Source organism: Haliaeetus albicilla, chromosome 21, assembly GCF_947461875.1.
Source record: "Haliaeetus albicilla chromosome 21, bHalAlb1.1, whole genome shotgun sequence".
NCBI classification, from domain to species: Eukaryota; Metazoa; Chordata; class Aves; order Accipitriformes; family Accipitridae; genus Haliaeetus; species Haliaeetus albicilla.
This window is the reverse complement of record NC_091503.1, coordinates 14,803,553-14,828,909: the sequence shown is the minus strand read 5'-3', so window position 1 is coordinate 14,828,909 and position 25,357 is coordinate 14,803,553. Positions and strand designations below refer to the sequence as shown.

The 25,357-nt window shown below is 37.4% G+C and overlaps 1 long non-coding RNA gene across 3 annotated transcripts; it reads left to right on the top strand.

Annotated features, from left to right (window-relative positions):
- Positions 1-6: 6 nt before the first annotated feature.
- LOC104324123 (uncharacterized) lies at positions 7-25,152 on the top strand. Of its 3 annotated transcripts, none has more exons than XR_011329122.1 (5): positions 7-50; positions 789-1,926; positions 5,103-5,207; positions 19,396-19,575; positions 24,130-25,152. It is a non-coding gene; the product is annotated as an uncharacterized lncRNA (long non-coding RNA). The 3 variants fall into 3 exon arrangements; XR_011329121.1 differs by lacking the exon at positions 7-50 and adding an exon at positions 60-291; XR_719238.2 differs by lacking the exon at positions 7-50 and adding an exon at positions 60-324.
- The last annotated feature ends 205 nt before the right edge of the window (positions 25,153-25,357 follow it).

The following is a 25,357-nucleotide window of genomic DNA, read 5'->3' as shown; positions in this document are numbered from 1 at the left end:
TTCCGCCCTCGGGGGCGGTGGGAGCGGGACGGGACCGGCCCCGCCGCCGGGTGAGGGGGCGGAAGGCGGAGCGGGGGTCGGGAGGGCTTCGGTGGGTGCTCGGCTCCGGCACCCGCATTCGCAGCGGCATCTCCTCCTCTCCCCCCCCACCCGGGATGGCCCGGCCGCGGCCCCGGGCGTCTCCGCAGGGAACGTCGCCGGGACAAGGGTGCCGCTTCCAGCCGGTCGAGTTCGGAGAGGGCCTGACGGCGGGAGAGGCCGCAGCCCGGGAGGGGGCTGCCAGGCGTTTCGGTACGGGCTCTCCAGAGGTAGCTGGTGCATCTTGTAAGGCGTCGGTCCGCTTAATTTGCTTTTCCAGGCTCCGTCGTCTGATTGCGCCGAGTTTCACGGTGGTGGGCCTTTAGCGACGGGGCGCTGGGCTGTATGAAGGGTGCGCTTGTGAAGGGGTGTTGGGCTGGAGGCCTCCGTGTGTTAGCGTGCAAATTTCTCACCAGCCTTCTTTACTTTCAGATTTAACAGCCTGTCTCTTAACAGGACCTGTTAGAAACTTAACACAAAAATGCCGTAACGTTACTGACCTGTAGTTCATTTTTAATCTCAACAAGTGATTTGAGTAATCGTTTATGGCATCATTTTTCTCCTGGCAAAACCCTCGCTTCTTTCAGATAGTCTTAAAATCTGCAGACATCCCTAGGACCAGAATCTGAATCTAGATTTCATTGTGGCCTAGAGTTTTGATTTGAAATCATGAAGTGGATCTTAACTGTTTTGTTTATTGTCTTCTGTAGATTTTCCTCCCAGTACCTACAGAAAATTAATGAATTTAAACACAAATACCAATGTGTTCTATCAATGAACGTGCATCGCCCCGAGGAAATCGCAACATTCCAGTTGTATGCTGCTGCGCTTGAGGGTACTGAAGCCCAGATTGCTGGACTGGTGGAAATGTTTCTGGTGGAGGTATACAGGTACAAGCTCTGTCAGTTCACAAGCAGCATCAAAAGTAAGATCAGGACACACCTGGCTCAGGTGCATGAAACGGTTACAGCGTGTCAGATTTCAGGCTGTCCTAAAGTGGACCAAGATGAAAATGAGTCATATAGCATGGGAAATGAAGCTAACCAAGAAAAGAAAGAAAACAAAGAAAATATTGCAAAAAAAGTCTGTCTTATTACCTCTGTATCAGATGCTTCAAAATATGAGTACTCACTGTTGCGACGTGAGCCCAAGGAGTCAGAGCAATAATCCTCGTGTCTCTCACTCCTGTGACGTTAACACCTTGTTTGGAGAAGCAGCAGCTCATTGCAGCTGGAGAAGTCCCGTTCTATAGTGCAGACTTCTCTTTCCTATTCCAAGAGCGAAGATGAATAAGCCCGGTCTGTGCATCTTGGCCTCCGTTGCGTTGCCAGTGTTAGAACTTGGACCTTAGCTTAGATAAAAACCCCTAAAGCTGAACCAAGGTGTAAAAATTACAGAAATCAGAAGAAAGCTAGATGTGACAGTAAGGGGTTAGCTCATCCTGTGAAAGGTGCTTGTGCCTTAAAGCTGAGTTCTGAGAGAATGCAGCGTTTCTGCAACACATGCAACATAGCACTGAAGTTGAAAGATGCTCATAAAATCCATGAAAAGGGTCCTGATGTGGATTGTGGCTTTAAATGCCTTTATTGTTGCATGACTGAGTGGGACTTAAGAAAAATAATTTAAAATCACACAAGCAGATAAAGGAAACCTACCAGTGCCTCATCTGTGAAAGTGTTTTTATGTCACTAAGTGCCTGGAAAGTGCACAGGAACAGCCATCAAAGGAAACCTCCTCTCTTTCATTGCACAATATATTCATCATCTTTCGAAACTGAGCAGATAAGAAATCTTCACGTAACTTGCCGTTATCAGGATCCGTTTAAATGTCCGCAAAGTGTTTTTACCAGTAAGTAAAATTTTATTTTTTATTCTCATACAATTGCCTCAGCTATAAACTTCTCTGTACACATAACTTTACTTGGTCAATGCGAAATTTATTAGAGAGTTTCAGCATAAGCTGTAAATGCTGTCGTGAGAAGTTACAGTAAAATATCTTCATACTGGTTTAAACAAAGAAGATATAAGAATTGCAGAAATGCTAAAAGGTGTTGTAAATGTTCACTTTTTGTTGATGTTCCTTCATTCTGCAAAATCCTGTCTCATTTCATATTGTGGATTCTGAATATTTCTAGGAGTAGTTGACCATCATATTCCAATAACTTCAAAATTACTAGCTTTTTAATGGCACTCTAACATCACTGTAAAGGTACTTCTATCAAGGTTAATGCTTTTTATCTCTTAAGTTTTGTGACGCTGCTAATAGCTAAATATTATCTCCATTTATAAGTGGAGGACCTTGGCAGAGTAACATAACCTGTGTCTCTTAAATCACAAAAGGACGTAATTCCAGTATTCTAGTGCTGTTCTCCTTTGCATTGACTACAAATGTTGCTTTTGTACCAGTTGTACTTTATTTAAGCAAGGAGGGAAAAACGTAAAAATATTTCTGTTACTAACTGCAGGTGTTTTGCCCTCAATAAACCATTTAGTCCTTACCTTCAAGTCTGTAGGTAAAATCTTGAAAGATTTGTGTACAAAGGTAGTCTGGGCGTTTTTCTGTTTAACCACTCAGTGTTGCAGGTGATTGCAATGATTGATTTCAGCAAGGTTTCCATGGCTGCTACTGCTAATATAGACCAAATTCTTGCTGTCTGGGTTGAACTACTGATTTGGTTCTTGACTGCTTAGTAAGGCCAGTGCAAAACCAGCTAATCTATGTGAAATAAGATGATGGCTCTGGGGTTTGTGGCAGCGGTCAGATAAGAAAACAGGCAATGTTAGGAGCATTGGGGAATATGGAATAACAGGGCTTCCTGCGATTGTAGCGAGGCTGGGCGTTGCATCTGTGTGGCGGTTTCAGTTTTGAAGGGTTTAGACTAGATTATGTGTTATGCAGTCTAATTTTGAAGTCTTCTTTGTCTTTGGGATAGGTGGGGTGGTTCTGAGTTTTTACTGTTTAAAAGGGCAGGAGGTAGAACTTTCGTAGAAGGTTATTGCAGAATTTGTGCAGGAAAAGTAACTAAAAGGGTTATTTTTGGAACTAAAAGCAAAATTAGTATCTTATTTGCTTCACAAGGACATACAGTGTCTCCACTTAATTGTATGCGACAGAAGCCAATAACAAGGTTGCAGTCCAGTCTAACTTTTTCTCCAAGAGGTTGGGAAGGAAAGCACATAGAAAGACAGCTCAAATTCACAGTATTTCTTCAAAACAGAGATGACTACAACAGTGAAAAGATTTATGAGTGCTTATACGAACAATGTTTTCTTAAGTGAAAGGAGAACTGTTTTGTTTTGACAAATTATAAGTTGTCTCTTGAATGAGTAATGGGGGGGTGGGAGAGAAAAATAAATATATCTCCCTTACAATTGTGGTGAGAAAACAACCTGGTACTAGGTTTTCTGGGATACTTTTTTGGTAATTTCCATCACATCTGGGGGCAATGAATTTTGAAGATTATAACTTACCATTCACTATTATGTTAACATATGTAGAAAATTTACTTAATTTTGGCTTCCTGTTGAAAAATTTAGTAGGTTATATACTTAATAACTTTTTAAGCTCTTGGTTGTATTATAGAATTGTAAATATTTTATATTTGTTTTGAATATTGTTTGCATTTTTTTGTGATAAATGTGAGCAAAGGAAGCTTTTCTAAATATCTGTTTAACACCGTGCTGATTTCCGTACATTTTTGAGGTGGAGAAGAAACATTATAGAAATTGAGAAGTCTTCAACTTGATAGTATTTTTCAGATGTTTCATTCCATTAAAGGGAGTTTAACATTACAAAGAACTGTTGTCTGCCAATTTATTATGCTTGTGGAGCTGATACAATAGGTATGCGAGCCTTCCTGCTTGCTGTGGGGATGGTTTTTGAAATAAGTTTTACGATTCTTAGCACTAAGCTTGTGTTTAACTTAGTGTCAAGTTTTAGCTGTAATTGCTGACATTATTTGCTACAGTATGCTTGTTAGAACTTTTAACCTACATGAAAGCCAAACTGGTTAGTGGAAAAAAATGTACAAACTGCTGAAATGCCTCAGTAGAGTATACTGAAGTTTCTTCTTAATTTCTTTTTTAGGACAAAGCTATCAATTTGTCATGCTGAGAGATTCTTTTATGTAATTATGCGATATTATTTGTTATTTACTTGTCTGAATTAAAACAGTTGTTGATATTTGTATGGGCTGTGTAGTGACAGTTTACCATCTGCATCAGGGAAAAAGAGGTAAAAGACCTGAAAGACTAATCACACTGCTTGTCATCATTTTTGGTCTTTGAATCTTAAGACTTAAAAAATGAGTCCAGAAGTTGCTACAAAGTTGAGTGATTTTACATTGAAATCTTTACAAGAAAGGGTTAGTGGTCTTGATTGCATTTCCCATTAAACAGAAATCCTCTATGCAAAACCTGCAACCTTCAGTCAGTACTTTCTCCAGACCAAATTTAGACTGTCAGCAGATGTGCTTAGAAGAAAATGGACAGTAAAGTGTATTGTATCTCACCACTAAAAACGATCGTTTGAAGCTTGGGTATATTGATGTTTCCTAAGTATACGATCTTTCAATATTTTTCATATGCTCCATAATTCACATCAGAATAACTCTACTACAAGTATGTATTTTGCTAACTCATTTTAAATTGTGGTTTGAAATCTTTGAGAACTGATTGTTATCATGGTATTTTTTTGTTCTGTTTTGACATTGGGCGAGAGGAGTGCATTGAGCATCCTTAGAGCTGAGCTAACCTTGCTTTTGCTGCCGGAGGCCCCAAGCTCACATTGTGTCTTTATAATTAATAATTGCTCTTTCTTCTGAAATACCGTGCATCTCAGCTAAATTCAGCCTCATATTGCTTAAATAAGCACAAAACACTTTAAAACTATGTAGGAGTTAAGTTTGAACTTTTATGTTAATAGTTGTTTAACATGGAGAAATGTCTGTCTGCTATTTTAAATTAATATATTTAATCTGATTTTAACCTATTATAACAAATTGTGGCTTTTGGCTTTTAACACAGCTAAGGAATGGATCAAGGTCTACAAGCATCTGCACAACCATGATTACAATTTCAAGCAGCATCCATGTACTGAATGTGAGAGATGACAGAGACTTTTTTCCAAATGTAGGTGGATTTTTTAGTTATTTTTTTTTATTCCCCCCCTCCCTCCCTTCAACAGGTCTCTTTCTTTTACTTTTTTTTTTTAAACTGTTTAGTTTATAAAGTGCAACAAATACTTTGTAAATACTGCAAACATACTGGATTTCTGATGAAATGTTTTACTTCTGTCTGCTTTTAGAGTGGAGGTGAATTTCCCAGTGCTAAGTATTTGCTTAATGCAAGTGTATGTACAAGTAAATTTGTTTTAATTAGAGGAAGAAGGCTTTAAAATTCATTAAGCTAGGCTAAAACTGGTTTGAAGGGGGGAAGAGGATTAGGGGTGACTTACAGTTTGCTTGAAGGCACTAAGCAAGGATCTGCATCTTCAAAGGCTATTGGTGGTGGTGGGGTGTAGCAGCTGCATTGAGCTCGCAGCTGAGCAGCTGTTAGGTAGAGGAGAAAAGATGATGATGACGCCTGGTGCAGAGGATCTGGATGCAGGACATGACGAGATACTTGGGTTTTGGATACTTCTTATGTTGATTTGAGTTTCTAATGGGCTTATTTTGGCAATTGATAATTGCTTGGTTGGGTAACCAGTTGTCTGTTAGTTTAAAAGGAAATTATTCTTTATTCAGTTAGTAGCAGTAGGTTTATCTTCCTTCATCAATCTTGCTCTGTCTTACTCAGCGAGAGCTTTATTTCCATATGTGATAGGTAGAGATTCTTGCTTCATGCAAGGAAGACTCTGTACAACCTCACAGTTTTATTGGTTTTTGTTATCAAACATCCCTTCACTTGGGGGGCTAGGGGTGTGGGATACTGTACTGCTTAAAACATCAAGGCTGAAGGATGCTTCATGTCCGAAGCTTTTCTGACTTTGGCTTTGTGTCAATAAGACTGGAATAACACCAGAATTGTAATACTCTGAATGATGGCCAGCCAGGTTCAATCTACAGTTTAGATTTTTTTTGACCAAGAGTTTGGTCTCTTTCAGATTCCTTTTTGGACATTGAATGATGTCAAAAATGCATGTTGCAGTTCATACTATTAGCAGTTCCAATTCCTCAGACCTTGACCTACAAAGTCCTAGACTTGTGGCTAGAACAGAGCTATGTGGAGAGGCTTGTCCCTGCATCTCTGATTTCTGACTGCTGCCTTTGGTTAATCTCCTTAACTGAAGCAGGGTGAATCTGATGGGGAAATTTATAGATTTACTTTAGTTTCATCAAATGAGCAGTACTGATGGCTAACTTCCAACACTTAATTTTTAAAGCGACTTTCAAAGGACTATCCAGCTTTGTCTCATGCAGGGTGAACAAAAGGGAGGGGGAGCTGTGCATTCTTACACCATCAAATTTGATTTTGTGATTTATCTTTTAATAGTGGTAGAGACTATACATCTCTAACAGCATTTCCTCTTCATGCTGATCTATACTTTCCCTAAGATTAAAGGGCCCCTTCCTCTGAAAACAGAAATTAAGTGAATTAATGACATACGCCTGCATCTCACACGTCTTCTGTATTTTAACTGCTTACTTCATATTTAGTGTTATAAAACTGCACTGCTTTTTTTTTTACTACTGTAGATGCTCTGCTTTGTTACCAATGTTGTTGTTCGTTTAAAAGATACTGTTTTCACTTGCTTTCCTGTCTTGCTTTTTTGTTTGTTTGTTTGTTTAAACCATGTTGGCTGAAATTTCTCATGTTGGCCTTTGCTTCCACGTGATAGTTTTCCTTTAAAAACAGATCAACCAAAATGATTCAACCAATTTTCTAGAATGCATATGGGGGAAAAATTTCTGTTGATAATGTTTTCAAGTGGAACCAGTAAGACTGTGGATACCTTTTATTTGAAAAGCCCTAATAGTCCATGGCTTGTAGGAAAGATCTAAGCGGTTTTCAGATGGTGTCTTCTGTTAGAATAGATGAAAGGCACACTCCTGATGCAGAAGTCTGTCGAGATTTCGCCTCTTCACAGCCTCTGAAAAGTGCAGTGAACAGTGAAGATACCTTACTGCAGGAAGCTAATTGTGACAGACCATTTTAGGGAGGCAAGGACAGGAACTAAGAAAACTTGCCAGTTTTCTTTGATACCTGGCTGAAAGGGTTTTTTTTATTCTTTCATAGAGACCATATAAAAAAAGTTGAATACTAAAGACCAGTGGGGCTGTGTCATGGTTTACCCCAGCTGGTGACTAAGCCCCACACAGCTGCTTGCTTGCTCCCCTCTGGTGGGATGGGGAAGACAGTCGGAAGACTAAAAGTGAGAAAACTCATGGGTTGAGATAAAGAGAGTTTAATAGGTAAAGCAAAAGCCGTGCGTGCAAGCAAAACAAAACAAGGAATTAATTCACTGCTTCCCATCAGCAGGCAGGTGTTCAGCCATCTCTAGGAAAGGAGGGCTCCATCACCCATAACGGTTACTTGGGAAGACAAACGCTGTAACTCCGAATGTGCCCCCCTTTCTTCTTCCCGCAGCTTTTACTGTTGGGCATGATGTCATATGGCCTGGAATATCCCTTGGGTCAATTGGGGTCAGCTGTCCCAGCTGTGTCCCCTCCCAACAGCTTGTACCCCCCCAGTCTGCTCGCTGGTGGGGTGGGGTGAGAAGCAGAAAAGGCCTTGACTCTGTGTAAGCACTGCTCAGAAGTAACAAAAACATCTCTGTATTATCAACGCTGTTTCCAGCACAAATCCAAAACACAGCCTCATACTAGCTACGATGAAGAAAATTATCTCTATCCCAGCCCAAACTAGCACAGGCTGGAAAACCTGTGAGAAGTTGCTAGAGGACATGATGAGATGAACTTGAGCAGAATTTGGCACATTAGGAAAACTGCTACTGGGATAGGGCACAGTGGGCAGAGAATAAAATAGTGAGGAGTCTAGAGAAAGAAAATAACTTGGGCAACAGGGTGGCCTCAAGTGGACAGAAAGGATTTAGAGTCTCAGACATGTGAACCAGCATTAAAATAACAGGGTACACTGTCGGTTCTATTTGCTATTGCTGTCGTTATTCAAATGGCAGTTAGTTCAAGTATCAGAGGTTTCTGGTGTATCTAGGGGTTTCAGCAATGCCGGTTGGCCCAAATATAATTCCCCATTGTGAAATCTGGAATTTATGTTTTAACTTCTTGGGTATTTTGTTTCAAAAAATAAAGCCTAAGCCATGTTAAATGCATTTTAAAAAAAACACAAAAAATTCAAGAAAACTCGCAGTAAAGGTTGCAAAGTGAAACATTCATCATCTGTGTGGGTGGGTATGCTTGCAATGTCTTCAATTGTCTGACTGGACTGTATACGAATTTCTTTTCCCCCACATGATCCTTCCAAAATTCAGTGTGTAGAATGGGTGGTGCTTCATTAGCCTCGGTTTATTGTTTCATGAGCATAGAGTATATACACAAAAAGCAATGAAATTAAGGTTACCAAGGCAACTTTAATTTTGGCAATTCCTGATTTTTATTTCTTGATTTAGCAACCTTAATGAGCTGGCATTTTGTTTGGTTTTTTAATATAGTATTTATTTTGTGTCGTGGGAAATATGTTGAGAATCTACCTTAACGTACTAAAATAAATTACAAAAAATGCCATCATCTTTAGCAGTATGTCCTGCATGTTCTTAGTTACTAGGCTGTGAGACTGTACAGTACGTTGCTATAGGTCCTGCGACACCTAGACCCTTTAGGGTCACTGGCTTCAGCTCCATCATGACATCCTAACATATACTGTGTTTGTGGTGATGTATTGACCACTGAACCACGCTGGAGAAGCTGGTGTACACTGAATGGAGGGTCAGGTAAGTGGTTGTTTATTCATAATGCTGTCTTGAATATACTATCTCAAAAAAACATAAGGCACGTAAAATTATTTTTTTTTTTTTTTTTTAATCTGTAAATGGTCATAAAATTGGCAATTTATCCTCCCTTCTCCCCCATTCACTAGAGGCTCCATAATCCAGCAGCATTTGTAATCTGGTACATGTTGTGCCATCACATTAAAAGGAATTGGCAATTTAATAAATAAGGCTTGATGACACTGGGTAGGGAAAAATTTTTATTTTTTTTCTTCCTGTAAACAGCAGTGTACTGAAATGTCTTACATTACCAAGTTCTTGCAGGGAGCATTCAATACATACTGCTTAAGTTGATGGATTTTGCAAGTCACCTTCAGAGTTGGTGCAATTGTTTTGAGATTGATTGATTTCTGTAACAATTAACATCAGCTTTTATGTCTTGTTTGTCGTCTTTGGGGAGAGGGAGGGTGAAAAGAGAATTTTTGGTACTTTGTTGCTAAAATAATTAACTCGTACAAAAGCAGTAATATGCAAACTATATCAGGGCTGCAAAGATTGAGTCCAATTAAGTGATTCTGTGCTAAATGTTATTTTTTATGGATGAAAGTATTCCACTTACTCTGAAACAAATACTGGCTATCTTCTCAGTCATCTAATGGGCTTATTTAATTTTTTTCCTAGTCTTATAAAATATGCTATGTATTTAAAAGTGTACGCAGCACTGTTTTTTAAGATTATATTTTAGGTTGGAAATGGCTGTCATTTCTCTGGTCTTGATACTAGTCTTAACAATGTAATTAGAATTTTACGCTATTTTAACAACAGTATATGAAAGGAAACTTAATATTTGGATATTCCTAACATAATTAAAATAAATCAAGTCCTTGCAATGTAACAGCTATATTACGTAAATATGTTGCTTGTTCTTTATCTACATGCATAGTGATTGTTGGAAGTTTAGCTGAGCAAACTTAGAAAAGACAACTATTTAAAATCTGCATTGTTAGATAAAGCTTTTGTATAATAAATACACAGTAATCTGGTAAACCCAGTGGATTCAGGTCAAATGAGATAACTGGAAATCGTGTTTCTCCTTCCTGCTTTGTCACTTTTTTAAAACAGGCTTATTTATTGTGGTGGCAAGCATGTCAAACACAGTAGTGACTTTCCAAATGCTATAATTTTTATCATTATAGTTTGTGCTTATCTAATTTTGTTTTTCTCTTTCTTTGTGCTGAGCAGCACTGTGGCAATTCTATAATGAAAGTGTGCATCCAGGAATGATAATCTGTACTTCTAGTGTGTGTGTGAATGGCAGTTAAACACTGCTGTAAGTCATCTGCTTATTCATTGTATTTACAATATGCACAAAAGTAAAATAGAGCAGTTCTTTCCTCAACATTACTTATATTTAACAACTTGGATCTAATTCTGCCCTACAGTTTAAAAATAACCCAGACAACACAAACCAACCAAGCAAAAACAACCAAAAACCCCAACCCAAACAAATGGCTTGTCTAGCTTTTTTGAGAAACTGGGTTTTTTTCCCTTTGTGCATGTATGTTTCACAAACATAACACAGAATGATCAGCAAGGGTTTTTTTTTCTCTGTTAGTGGACCGAATTATGAGGATTACACTATTTCAAAAGTCCCTCTGCAAGTTTGTCTTTTACCTGAAAATATCTTATCTCCAATTCTTAAGCCTTTCAGTCACTGATGGTAATGTAAAATATTGGTTGATACTGTATTTTGGGTTTCTTTTTGAATTAACTTATTTCATAATTGGCAATGCAGAGAAGAGTTGAAAGAGCATATGGAAAATCACAAAACTTCTACAGCTCTTCTGTCTTAATTTTTGGAATCAAGTATTCAAAACCAGTCAGATGAATGGACATCACAAACAAATCCATTAGGAAAAACAACACAAAACAAAAACGAAAGAGAGCAAGGGAAGAAAGAAGGCTGAAGCTAATCCTGTGTGCTCTAACACAAAAGCAACGAGAAAGAAGGAAGTAGTAGGTATGACCTGTATTATAGCAAAACTTGCCATTTTGTTTGTTATGCTCCAAGTACTTCTGTAGATCTTGATTGCAGAACAATTGATAATGTGGCACATTTATTTATTTACTAATTTATTTTTACAAGAGAGTTGCCCACAGATAACCTGAACAAATATAAGGTACCCTGTTCAAATAGCTGTCTTCTACTTGGTTTGTGATAGTACCAGTCTTTTGAATGAAGTAAGCAGGTGCTGATCAAAAGGTACTTCTAAAGGTTTTCTCTTATATTTTGTTACAAACAATAGCAAAGGAGAGCCACTGAGATGTGCTCTATGAGGAGCCAAGAGATGTGCTGTGAGCCGCCTTGGAATTCTGTGTGTAAACTAGATGAAAAAACTGTGACAATGTACAACTTCCTTTGCAGTCATGGCTATGTTTCTAAGAGGCATATTTATTGAAGCACCAATTTTATCAGTTAATGCAAAATTCTACTTACCTGCAGTTGTAAGAGTTAACACTAAGACTTTGTCTGATGTCAAGTGCATCATCTCTTCCAAAGAGAACTTGACAAGGCATTTGAGGCTTTCCTGTTACTCAGAAAATACCTTTTTTTCTTTGATAAAGAAGATGGTAATCTCTAGTAGCCACCTGTCCATGAGTTGACATCACAAAATATTCTAATGATAGTTTTTCTAGTATTTAGGTGGAGAAGTTAGTGTACATTCTGTTTCTCTAGGTTTCTTCTAAGTATGTGAGTTTTGTTTTGGGGATGTTCTTTGTTGTTGTTGTTGTTTATGGCCATACATACGTCTGTTACGTTATTAGAAAACATTTTCACAATAGACACCTTCAGTTTAACTAGAGAAATCACTTTCTGACCCTTGAAGTTATGTATTATAATTAATTCATATTGTCAAAGTTTTTCCCCCAAATAGCTTCTTTACCCTACTGTTTTCTAGGACTGAAGTAATCATCTATACCGAATCTGGATTTTCTAGTTTGGTGTTGTTATTGCACATCTGGAAAGAAAGAAATAAATACATGTTTCAGTAGCTTGCTGAAATTGGTGTAATAAAAAGAAAGAAAAAAAGGAATTTGGGTTTGGATAGTGAAAGGCTTGATTAATTGTAGTGAACTAGCAGCTTTGCTAGTAGGTAGGGAGTAGACCAATGTGCTGATGATGTACCTTCACATAGGTGTGTCTTTTTTTTTTTTTTTTAAAGTAAGTAGTCAGTTTACAAGCCTTGCCATAGTTAAAGCACAGTTCAGTCATTACAGATTCACAAAGCAGGTAGGCAAATTGCTTCCATGTTCACAGTGAGGTATTTTGAAATAACTTGTCAGTTTTAGAGAAGTTGGAAAAGTATAAGGTTAAGCACTTTACATCATTATATCATTACAGCAGTTGTTTTTGAACCAGTGGGGTATGGCAATCCAAATTTAGTTTGAGGTTTCATATGAAATGTGTCATTATCTGATGAACGCATTACCTGTCTGTTTCGGAAGTGAAAAGAGCACTTACAGACTAGGTCTCTGGAGCTTTCCCTGGAATGATGCTTGTAATTACTGCAAAGATTAAGAACTTACTTGAACTTTTCATACCTAGTTCTGACTTGAGTTTTGCTGTGCTATCTGTACAGCAAAGCAAACTTCATGTTAAGACTGTTTCTTTCTTACAGCCCCTTTGAAGGGCGAACTAATGAAACTAGCAATTGGCCGTAATACCAGCATGTGGCTGTGTCTTACTTCTTTCCACTAAAGGCCCTCAGCGCACGGCAGAATAGAATCTGTTGGGAATGGCAGCCGGTTCAGTGTTGTGTCCTGCAGCTTACGTTGAATAGCTGGTGGCAGAATGGCATAAAGATAATGTTGCTATGCTGACCGCGACTCTGAGTGCGCAGTCTGTGCTGCTACGCACAACTCCAGAATGCAAGAGGCAAGTGGCCTTGTTTTCTCTTCTTCCCAGAATCGTCTCTTGTTATGCCTAGATTAATAGATTCATTTGGGAGATATAGAGTCTATTGATACTTTAAAATTAAAGCTTAAAAAAAAAAGCCTTTAAACTGAAAAAGATCTGCTCTCACACGGTCGAGTTATCGGAGAGATGTAGGTAATGGTACACAGGGAACAGCGGTTCTGACGGTGCTTTTTTTTGTCTGGTTGCTTTTTTCCCCAGGAGGGGGCAGCAAATGAACAACATCACACTGGCTTTTACTTCTCAAATGCTTTTTCAGTGTTTCTCTTTGCCTGTAAACCTCAGTGCAGACCACATACTGATGTTAAAATTGTGATTTCTACCTAATTTGTTTGCTACAAGAATAGGTGGAATGTGTGAATTAGAAGTCTTCATTCTTTTCAGTATTAGGCAGTAGAATTTATTTAGTAAAATCTATTTCAAGTTTATAAAGAAGGCAGTTCTATGTGAAGGTTGAAGATTTTTATGACTGTGGCATTAGGTATGTGTATATTTTATAGGTTAAAATAACCAAATCCCATGACCTTATGAGTTAATGTCACCCAGGTCTTGCTTACATCTTTCAAATATTTATTTTCTATATTTAAAGTTAAATTAATGTAATGTTACAATTCAAAATAATGTTGTCATGGCCATTTTTCTCCCATCAGAAGATAAAACTGAGAATACACTAAATGTAGTGATGCTTTTAATTCATGTACTAAATGCATTCTTGTACAAGGATGGCTTGTGTATTCTGCTGACAGCGTATGCGAGTTAAAGGCCTCAATTCACAGGCATTTCACTAGTGATACTAAACAATATAACCAAATTTTATTGTCTCATTTCAGCAACGAAGTAGTTCTATCATCTAAAACTTTATGGAGTATTGTTTTTTTTAATGACTATGTGGGAAAATGCTGATTAATACCTATCACTGAATTTCTTGAAAGTGTGTGGCTGTAATTCTGTTTTTCTGTTACAGATCAAGTAGTTAGCAAGAAGCCACAGAGAGAGGGCAGTCTAATCTTTTTGGTTGCTGAGTTTTATCCAATAGTTCATATAAAGAAGGGAAAATCATAGTGGCAGCTGTGAGGATCAGCTGCCTATAATCAGTGTTCAAAAGCTAACTGGGAAGAATGATTCCTAATAAGACTGATTTATTGATGGTCTTGCCTGACTATTTCATTAAAATCGTAAGTGTTACAATGTATGTGGGACCTTTATGGAGCCTAAAACTTAATCAAGAGTACTCAAGAACCTTTGGTCTTAATGGGTTGGAATTTCCCACTGTCTCAAATATACCTTATTTACATCTGAAGGATGAAAGGGTAAATCATCCATATTACAATTCCAGGTTCCTTTGGACTTTCGCTCCTTAACCTTAGAAGATGAACCAACCCTCCTAGTAACAGTGTCTTCTCCATAAAGGAAAAGGAGCACATCAGTATTTGTGGGGAGTTTGTACCACAAGCGCTGCCTGCAACATTACCAGAATGCTGAAATCTGCATTTAAAGCTATTAAATATGCTGGAAATAGGCAGCTATGCTTACCCTTTTTTTAAGGAGTAATTCAAATAGCTAGAAAATCCAAATAGCTCTACTTTTCTACAAAGCATTTAATTCCCTAACAAAGGAGGGTTCTGTTACATCATTGTGAAAGACATCCTTTAAATGCATAAAAAGTACAGTTTTAATTCTGATTTCAGTGAGTAGAAATTATAACAATTAACATTTTCCTAATCTGTGAATCGACATGTTGTACTTTTTGAACTACTATACTTGCATTGGATTCACAAAGATATTACAGAAATTAGCCTCTGCATTTCTGGTCTCTGCTTCATAGCTCTAAAAAAGTTCTGTCTGTCCTGCAGGAGTTTAGAATCTAGATCTTTCACAATTTTTTTTTTTTGGTGATTTTTTTCCTCTTGAAAGATCACAAATTTTTAGGGAAGAGAGGAAAAATTTCAAAAAATTTTCAAAGAGTTATTCAGAATGGCACAGCTTGCCTTTCAGAGTTGGCTTTCATCTTGAAGCCCACTGTTTAAATCCCAAATTTTTCCGTATAGGCCCTTGGTTCTACCAAGATCACTGTTTTAGCTTTCACACCTTCTATGCATCAAACACTTCAACAACTCTCCTGAGTACTTAAGTTCCATCATGCAAGTTAAGAGCAATGTAAGCTTTATTTATCTGGTGCAAGAAAGTGTTAATCCACACAAATAACTGAGGATTAAATCTCCTTTTGCATCTTTCTTGTTTTGAATACTGTTGCATAAAATAACAGCTATATGAGTCACTCTTAATTTAGAATTAGCGGGAATACTTTTACAGTAGAAGTATTGAGTATAATATAAACTAATTTCATTGTTTTCTGAAATACTTTGTTTTTAAAATAGCAGGACTTTAATTACCTTCACGAATGTGTCATGAAAATATCTGTGTTTTCATTATAGAGTGTTTAAAGAATGAGTAATCCTGTTTATTACATCCAATATGTGAACGTAGTGCATGTATTTGGAAATAGTATTTACTTAGTAATTAATTATTTACAGGTATGAGTCAAAAGGACGTTGTTTCCTTTTGCTGAGTGCTCATCAATAATCTGGATACAGATGTAAGCACTTTTTAAACGTGCTATAGTTGACTTCCACAGGACAAGGATTTAAAAGTTCTTCTATGCTTATATTTATCCCTTTGAAATTATTGTGTGTTAAAAATGTCTAAAAGGTAGACCTGTGTTTGAATGTGTGAACAGCCAGTTCTTCCTCTGTTGTTGCTGAGTTTTGAGGAACTTTTAAGTGCTTGAGACATAGAGTTAAATGGTTTTGAGGTATTCTAAGCATGGTGTGGGGAAGAATCTGGAAAATCAGGGAATTTGGAACAGCAGATCTGTGATCTGTGTAGGCCTTTTCAAATGTTTTACAGTTGTATTGCCTAGGAATCCTCTCTTTGTATATAAGCACACATATAATTTTCATATGTATTATTTTTCCTTTTAAATAAATTCTACTTGCAGGCCTGAAAGAGTAGCAGGTCATGCAGTGGAGAAGGTAGAATGTCTTTTTCACCCAGACAAAAAAATTCTAGAAAACTTAGGTGGACCATTCAAACATCAAAATACAACAATCCAATGTGATCATGTTGCGTTATGCAGTATTGCCTGCTAGTAAATTATTTCAACTCAGCAAAGTATGGATAATATAAATAAATAATTGGAACATAATGAAATAATAACTGCAGTATTTGATTGTAGGTAGGTCTGATAGGAATCTTTATGCTCTTATCTTTCCCATAGTGATATCAATCTTTCCTAACTAATAGGCTCAAAATACTCATGATAAAAGGCATTAAAAGCCTAAATTAACACAGTAACTGAGAAATGTCACCCCTTCAGACCACTTATACGGGAAAAATAGATGCTTGTTTTCCAGCTGTGACAAGGTTAATTTCCTTTCTGACAGGAAGCATTCCTATACTTAGCTCTGCAGAAACACATGGGAATGCATACTGGCATCAAAGCCTTTCACTGCCAGTATGAAACAAGGCTCGAGGCCTCTCTGATAGAGCAGATGCAAATGTATACATGGATTACATGTATGTCTTCTTCATGTTACCACTTAGCTAAACTGCTTAGGGAGAAAAAAAAAAGTACTGTACAGTTAAATATTGAATGCTGTGTAGGAGTGCTGCTTTTGTGACATGAGAAGGATTTCTACAGAAAAGGGGTGTGTTTTACCTATTGGTAGTTCTCTCTCTTACGTTGAATATGCAAAAACCAAACACTGTGGTCCTGATTTAACAAAACAGGCAAATTTTTAACTGAAATGGGTTTTTTTGGCATTTAAGGATATTGGTCATTAAGGCTATATTTGATCCTGGTTTAGGATCCATATTCAGGAGACATCTGTGTAAAGGTATAGATACTGCAAAGACAAGGACAGCTTATGTTCCTGACTTGTTAACTGAAAAGGATATCTTTGCTAGTTCAGAGGGATGTGGACTTCAACCAGTTCATAATTTTTTGTTCTGTACTGGTGCTCCATTGCCAGGAAAGAACGGGAGTGTCTTCTCAAAACTTTTTAAATCAACTTGCACATATTGGCCTATTTCAAGTTTTTTAATATAATAGATTGTTTGTCCACTTTGGCTACATTCCCTTTCATTTTCTGGAAAGCTTCCTGCTTCAGTTTTCTGTTTCAAAGTTTAATGTTGAACCTCTATCAAAGGCCCAGCCTCTCTGTGACTGATGCTCTGGGGTCCTTTCTGTCTCAGTCAAGTGATTTGTTTACATAGAATTTGTGTTGCCATGGTTATATTAAGTCCATCAGTCTGCCAAAAAGGCACTTGCATTAGAAATTCTGAGTTTACACAGAAGAACGTACTTTGTAGCACTGTCTGCTTGGAACTGTTGGATCTGCTCCATCTTGTTGATATTTAAAAAGTGAAGCCTTTCTCCTTTTTTCTGAACTGAGCATTTTACAGGATTAGAAAATAAGTTTAACTGAATGAATAGGATGGGAACGTGCTATGTTGCATTAATGGCCTTCTGAAACATGATACTTGATGTGTGCAGTGAGTGGGTGGACAGGACAGTGGGGACCTAGTTAGATGCTTGTGATAATATTTAAATAAATCAGCTTGCTGAGAACTCATCTTATAGGACCTGCCAGCATAGTGAATAGCGAATATCTGCCTTTGTCCACACTGGCAAAATTAACTTTTCAGCGAGTTGAAGAAATTAAATACTCTTGCAGTGGCTGAGCAGGAGTGCGGTGCTCCGGCAGTTGAGCGACGTGGGTGGTGTTCCATCCCGCAGCCTTGGAGCCATAGCATCACACGAGGCAGCAGAGGAGAGTAGGCAGATGTCTGGCAGGAAACAGAAGTGTGAAGGGGGCCGATAGACGTCTCGTGCTATTGGGACAGATGGCTCTCAATCTCTGTGGTAGGAAGTATACCATGTCTTCAAAGGCAGACGTTTTCTCTATTAAACATTCTTAGCTAATGTAGAAGGCAGCCGACAGTGTTTCGGAAGGTACAGGAAAAGAAGAGTGATACCCAAAGAAGAGCTAAGCGACTACTAGGAGGCTGGCTAGGCAGTGTGACCAGGCACTATTAATGATGTTCAGGTGCGTAAGTACACAAGAGACCCGAAACATGCGAAATTAATTAAACTTTTGCAAAAAATGAACAAAATAAGTCACTGTCTAGATGAAAGATTGCAAATCCAGAACTGTCTCCTATTCCGTGTTCTGCAACTGACCTGCTATGTAACCTACAGCAAACATACTTAATGAGTTTTAAGAAGCTGCTTATTACCTATGAAAATGTAATTTATTATCTAGATATCAAGCCATTGACAACTGCTCCTGAAAACGTCATCAGCCTCTTCCTGTTTACTTCACCATTGACAACTGGGGGTAAATGTAAAAAAATGCTTTGATTTCCACATCATGCTGACTATGCAGTGGTCACTCAATGTGATATCCCCTGCATTAATTCTTAAAAGATAACGCTAATAAAACTGGAGCTGGAGAGTTACTTATAATAACATTGGCGTGAAATGCTGTCTTGAGGACAATTATTACTATACCAGGGTTGGTGTTCTTAGGACTTAGATTCTTAAAATATGTTCACTTTTCATTATTTTTTAACTCAAATGTATTTGGTTTGTGTTTTCATTTTTGGCTGCAAAAGTGAAAATAGGTTTGCCTATTTGAGGGTTGGACCAAATGACCTCCAGAGGTTCCATTCAACCTCAATCATTCTGTGGTTCTGCTTAGTTTTTTTTTAGTCCATGGTTTCTTTCTGGTTAGGTTTGTTTCAGATTCTCCACTGTAAGGCTAATATTTCAGAATTTTAGTACATCAGAAAAATATGAAGATAAATATTGTAAATTAGAAATTGTCAGTGGGAATGTAGATGAAAGGGGAGGCTAGTCCTTTAGGAATGTACCTCTCAATGTTTTTGTTATTGAAAGTTATTGTTTTCCTTTGTATTTGTGAGGTAAATGTCCTTGCTGTCTTTACAGAAAATTCTTTGTGTGTTTTCTTCATTAAGTTAAAATGACTTTCCCTTATTGTAATTTCCTTTTGCTTCTTGAAAATTTCCAATTCTTCTACATTTCCCCTTTCTGAGGGATTTTTTGTGCTTGTTTGTTTTTAATTGGTGACATAGAGTATGCTGAAAGTTGGCCCTCTGAACTTTTGATTCAGAAAAGAAGATCAAAACTAAATTTGGAAGTGGTTCTGGCCAGTTTTTCTTGATTAGACTTATGGTGGAAGCCAAATTTAGATGCAGTAGGTCTCCTGGTAAAACAGACTGTAACCTTTAACTGCTTAGACCATTATCTAAGATCATGCTTCATTAGAAACAAGATCATGTGAAAGATGAGCTGTGGCTTTGAGGATGTGCTGTAAATGCTAATCCACTGATTTTCTTTTGAATATCCCACACAGACTTTGTGTTCCCATAGAAGATACTACATCCTTCATACTTGCTTTCCATTTCCTGGTAGGCAAGAAACCTTTCAAATGTGAGATCTGCTCTTATGCCTCCATTGATGCAAGCTCTCTGCAGTGGCATTTCAGACACCCGATTGTGAGAGGTGCTACAAATGTTGACTGTTCATATGGTTGGTAAGTGTAAATAATCCCTCTGTCAGACAAATTATGTAAATCTGTTGGCTTTAAAAAAATCCAAAGAACCAAAAAAACCCCAAAACCAGAAAAAAACCCCACACACTTTAAGGTATGAACTCCTACCCATTAATAAAAGCCAAGTCAAACATTTAAATATATTCCTGTTTGGAGCTTGGCTCTGTGAAGCCTTTTTTTTGTTTAAAGGGATCACTTTCTATCCCTTCTTTACAGCTCTTTCCGTGTGTAACTACTGCATAGATTGTGCTGGAAGATGTATGGAATGCTAATGTGATAAATACAAAAATATCTGGTAGAGGAAGGTGATAGTATCTGTGTCTGAATGGGTACTGGACAAATGGCAGTGATTTGTATAAAACCAAAAATGTGTTCATTCACTATCTGTATGTCTTAATTTGCTGTATTAGCAGCATGGAACACCTTTCTCACACTGATTTTGTCTGCAGCTTTGCTTGTAGTGTTTTGATTCTACCCTCCCACCCCTACTGCTTGAGGAAATGATGACATTTCTGACAGTGCTAACACATTTCATTTTGCAGTGTTGGCAGAGTGTGTCATGTGACGAGTGGGAGCATTAGCTAGTCTTAGTAAAGCCGTGTTGAAAGTATGTACTTAGCCTTACAGGCTGCTTAAATGTTAAATTCTTGTGTGTTTAAAATCTGTACACTAAATGATGTACTGTTTGCTTTGTTTTTCTTTTAAACTTGAAACGTTTAAACTAAGATAAGCTAATGGCCACAAGTCACTTGTTGAGGTAGGTAGTGGTTGGTAGAGAGACAGCTTGATTAGTTTTGTCTGTTAGTTATGTGGGGGAAAGCTTAATTTACTGTTTCTTTATCTGTCATAATAAAGGGAATTCTGATTACAAAACTAGTGCTCCTTTTGGAGAGTCTTTTGATGCCAGAACTAAAATCTGGAAATACATCTATCAAAAGTGATAAGATACCTCAAGCTTAAACTAAATTCCTTCTTCACAAAGAGCTTTTCAGTATCTGGTAATGGAATAACAGGGAAAAAGGCTTTTTCTGCATTTTTACACAGCTGCCACAAAAATTAGGAAGTGTAAACATTATCCAAATGTTGTAAGAAAAAAATGAAGGAAATTTGTGTAATGGAATGTTCACTTACAGGCCTTGTTACAAAGACAGATGTTTATTTGCAGATACTTTCTAGGAAGTATCGTGTATGTCCAATACAGGAGAAAATAGTGGTTGGAAAATTTGAGGGGAGTGGTAGTGGTGAACTCTACAGACTATAGAGTGGAACACTGGTAACCTATTTCTTTTTACGCCTTACTGTAGTAGGCACAAGAAATCCAGTTTCCTCTACTGTCAGGTAAACTTTAATTATAGGATACAGCTAAGCATGACAGGGGACTGTCATTAAGTCCTCTACTACTAAAAATCTATTTTTTTTAATAAACCATTCTGTAATACCTGTCATGGTATTTTGTCTCTTTTTGCAGTATTACTTTACAAGCAAACTTATTTGTAGTAAGTTATCCCTACTTACAGGGATCAAAGATTTTGTTGCTTCCAAATTAACAACGTGGCTCTTTCCACCAGCCTACTTTGCCCTGTTAGGTGCATGTAAGCATGCGTTTGTATTATGATGGCTAAACTTTTGCTGTGGAACTAGTTCCATTGAAGTTAATAGAATTGCTCTTTAATAAGTTAAAAACTTTTATTTAATAATGAGAGTCTATGACATCAGGAAGTGAATGTTTTAACTGATATCTGTAAGAGTAAACAATAACACCATCTGAAAGTACTCTTTTCTTGTATGTAAAATCTGTACTTACAAAATATTTAGTTCTTGTCTACATAGTGGTTAACTGCAAATGCCTGCCTAGTGTTCCAGACCTAAATAGTTTGGATGTTTGAAATTGCCACTTGTGAAACAAGTGCCTGAATTGGGTAAATACAGTTAAGGTTTGGGGTTTTTTTTCTTAAGTAATCTATTTCAGGTCTCTAATAGTCTTAAGATTTTTAAGTGCAATGGAATATAACACCCTCTATTTCTGTAATTATATAAAAAATACAACAAAATGTAGGAATACAAAAGAAGAAAAAAAAGGACCCCCCCCCCCCCAAGCAAACCCAACCCTTTTGCAGTCCCCAAGCATATACTTTACACCCACATAGAACCCATTGACTGAGTCAGTGGGCTGTATTCAAAAGTGATATGTAAAAGGGTAGAAATCGCACATGAGCACACAGATCTGAGTGTAAGCAAGACTAAGGGTTGCATAACTGCAGTGATGAAATACACAGAAAAGTGTCACCTCTAAACTTTTCCACTATTCTGATTTAGTTTGTGAATTAATATACATCATTTACTGATGTTCAATTAGAAAAGAGTTTCTTTATTCAAGCTCTCACCCATTAAGATTATTTGTGCTTTGAGTTTACCAGAGACATTGAATGAAAAACAATAGTAAAATCTGCAGTGGCAACTGCTCATCAAAATTCAGGATTACAGTGGAATTTAATTTTAAAGTGCATCTCTGTGTGTATTGATATACATACACACATAAATATATATACATAATGAACTCAAGACTTAAAATGTGTATGTAACTGGGCTGTTTACAACATGCAGAGTCCCTTTACTTTAAGGCTTTTGTCATATTAAGAGCTCAGAGCTATATAGAAAGAGATGTAAATTTGCTTGAGATACCTGCCTTGCTTAGTGACTGTGGAGAGTGAGATGACTGCTTCTGAAGGCACAGAATCTGACAGGTTCCCATTTTCGGTAGTTTTGCTGTCAAAGACTGCAAGAGGATTTCCTGAAAGTTGTGTGTTCCTGATGATGATACAGGTAGGGATTTAAAGAGTTCTGTGCTGCTTTGATAAGAATGTATGGGAAAATATTTCATTTTTTATGCAAGTCTTAGCTTGAAATCCCAAGTTTTTCTATGCCTGCGTAGTAAAATACTTTCTCACATGCCACATCAACCAATTACATTTTTTTTTATTAGGTGTGAGGGGAAAGGAGGGTTAAGGTATACTTATTTGATTAAGCATACTTTAATAAAGTCCTGTCTTTTGCTTGTTGCATTCATATAAATAACACCACCACCTAAGTACCCCAACCCTGAATATAGAAACCCTGTAAATATTTGCAGCACCAATCAAGAGGTTTTTAAACTGGTATGGTGTATGCATTACTGAGTCTAAGAATTAATTTTAGCCAACTTAGTCAGTTGTTTAATCTTATGTCTCTGTAGACCCTTTCTGTACTCAATGGAGAATGATGGGCATGCCTACAAGACATCTTAATTTCATATGAGACATTACTTAAATGTGTGGGTTAATTTGCCCCCATTAGGGGTTACTTACTGCCTGCCTAAAGCTAACTTTACAGAGGAAATCTAGGAGATAATATGCTTGTTGTCTAACATTATGTGGGATGAATCCTACTGTAGGTGATTGTTTTAATTTTCCTAGTTCATAGGGCTGCAAATAGTTGTTGCCAAAATAAACCAATCCTCAATATCTGTTTAAGGGAAACCTTAAATTCAGAGGAGCTTACATTACAAATTGATAAGTTCTGGAATCTGATTGACATTAAGTAACAAGTGCTGAGACTAACCCACAAGTCTCAGTCTGGATTCTCTTACAGCCTATACACAGTTGTATTCTAGGTTGGCCTTATTCAGGGAAAGCACCAAGACCCAAAGGTTTAGATCCTAGATTTGGTATTCTCTGAATCTGGAAGAACTGAGGTTTGCTTAGGACCAGATGATAATTCCACTGTCTCAGAGCAGGATTTAAACCCATAGTAAGCGTGTAGCATACCTCACATTTTAATATAGAATGAATCCTTGACAGTATTTGTGTTATGGTTAAGTTTTTTTATTTTGAGGTATATCCCTTTGTCATAATGCAAAATAGGTAGAATGAAACGACAAATGCAAGATCAAAACTTTTCACTATATTCAGACTGATTTGCAGCTTTCACTCTGTTGAGCTGGAATTATATGCAGATTCACATGCACATGCAAATGTATGCATCTGTGGTGTGTGTGGCTGCATGCTGGTGCAGTTGTATCCTAAGGATGTAAATGCATAAAAAGTAAATTGGTACACGAGCTTGGAGGAGTTTAGATTCTTAATGCCTGTACAGAGGTTTTATTTTCAAAGAACAGGTATATCCACAGGTGCACAATTGACACTAAAATAGAAATATTGCTGAAAACATGGTGCAAACTCCACAAACTTATGCCAGTGGTAGGAAAAAAAAAATAGTGAAAGGCGTTGTCTGTCTTGTGTAAAATGAGACATTTTAGGTCTAGAAATCCTCACATAGGAATACAGCTAGCTGTAAGTGAAATCACTGGGCTACGCATCAGGAGAGCTGCATTCTGGTCTAGCTCTGCCACTAGAAAGAGCCATGAGATCTTGCTATGGATGACTTAGCCCCTGACTATTTTGGATTTGTGAACACTCCAGCTAAAGACTGCCTGTGTTTGTGCAGTGCTCACTGCTATTGATGGTACTAATGACTGATACATTTTTAATTTTTTTACAGCATTCAGAAGAAGAGCTTGGACCTTCACATATGCTGACATCACACTGGAGAGGCATTTGACTGTAGTTTTTGCTGCTATTCTACCCCTGACAAGCAACTTCTTTGAAAACACATAAGAAATAACACCTGGGTTCGGGAGCCTCATTAGCCAGATCCCAGCCCGCCTTTACCCTCAAATCACTTCCTGTGGAACATTAGGTTCTTCATGTTTAAACTTCCACCAGAGCATCACAACAAATAAAGAAGCTGTTGGCATTGTCAGACTTTTGTGCTGAAAGCCAGAGGTTATCTGGAAGAAGAGGAGAAACCGTCCTTATGTGGCAATTAGAAGCACTTAGGATGGTCTTCTCAAAAAGCTTTGTGTACATTATTGTACAGGTGGTAACTCCAATCTGCTGAGAGGAACATGGAGATTTGTGCTGCACAAAGGGTGGACATGTTGACTTTTGTTCTGGTTACCTCTTGCTGATACATTCCGCTTACTTACAAATGAAGAGTTTGGCATTTCAAGGCAGAATCTGTTGAAATGTACCAAAGCTGACAGTGAACCCTACAGGTGGTTTCTGTACTACATATCTCATTTTTAATACAGGTCTCTATATAAAACAGTGGATGATTCAAGAAAATCTACTGATGCTGTAGTACTCATAATATGGTAAAAAAATTTCATTAAATTTCTTCATGGTTATTTTTATAACAAAACGTGTCTATTATTATAAGCTAATCTAGTGTTGAAGTAAAAATATAAACTATTGAAATATGACATCAAATAAACTTGACTCGAAAATTCAGTGATTAAATACATCTGTACCTTATTTAGCCAAATAGAAATCACTCACTTTAAAAAAAGATTAAATTAGAAGAATGGAATACTTTCTAATTTTAGCCTGTTAGAGGACTGGTTTTACTCTAAGACTCCAGATTTATTCTTTGACTTTGGTGGTTTTGTGGAGTCTGTTATTAGCTATGAAAGTTACTCAAGAAATGTAACTCTTGCTAAAAATAAAAAACCTAACATCACAACTTCCTACCAGACAGAAGCAAACAGTGACTGAAGTGTGTCTACACTGTTCTCTTAAACACAATTGTAAAGAATATACTACTTTAACACAATAGAAGTTTCCCTTCAGGTAAGTTTTAGATTTCTTGATTTACAGGAATGTGTTAGTAAAAGAGTTATGTGGAGAATAGCTACTGGCAAATTGTAGGTAGAATCCTTATTAAAGAG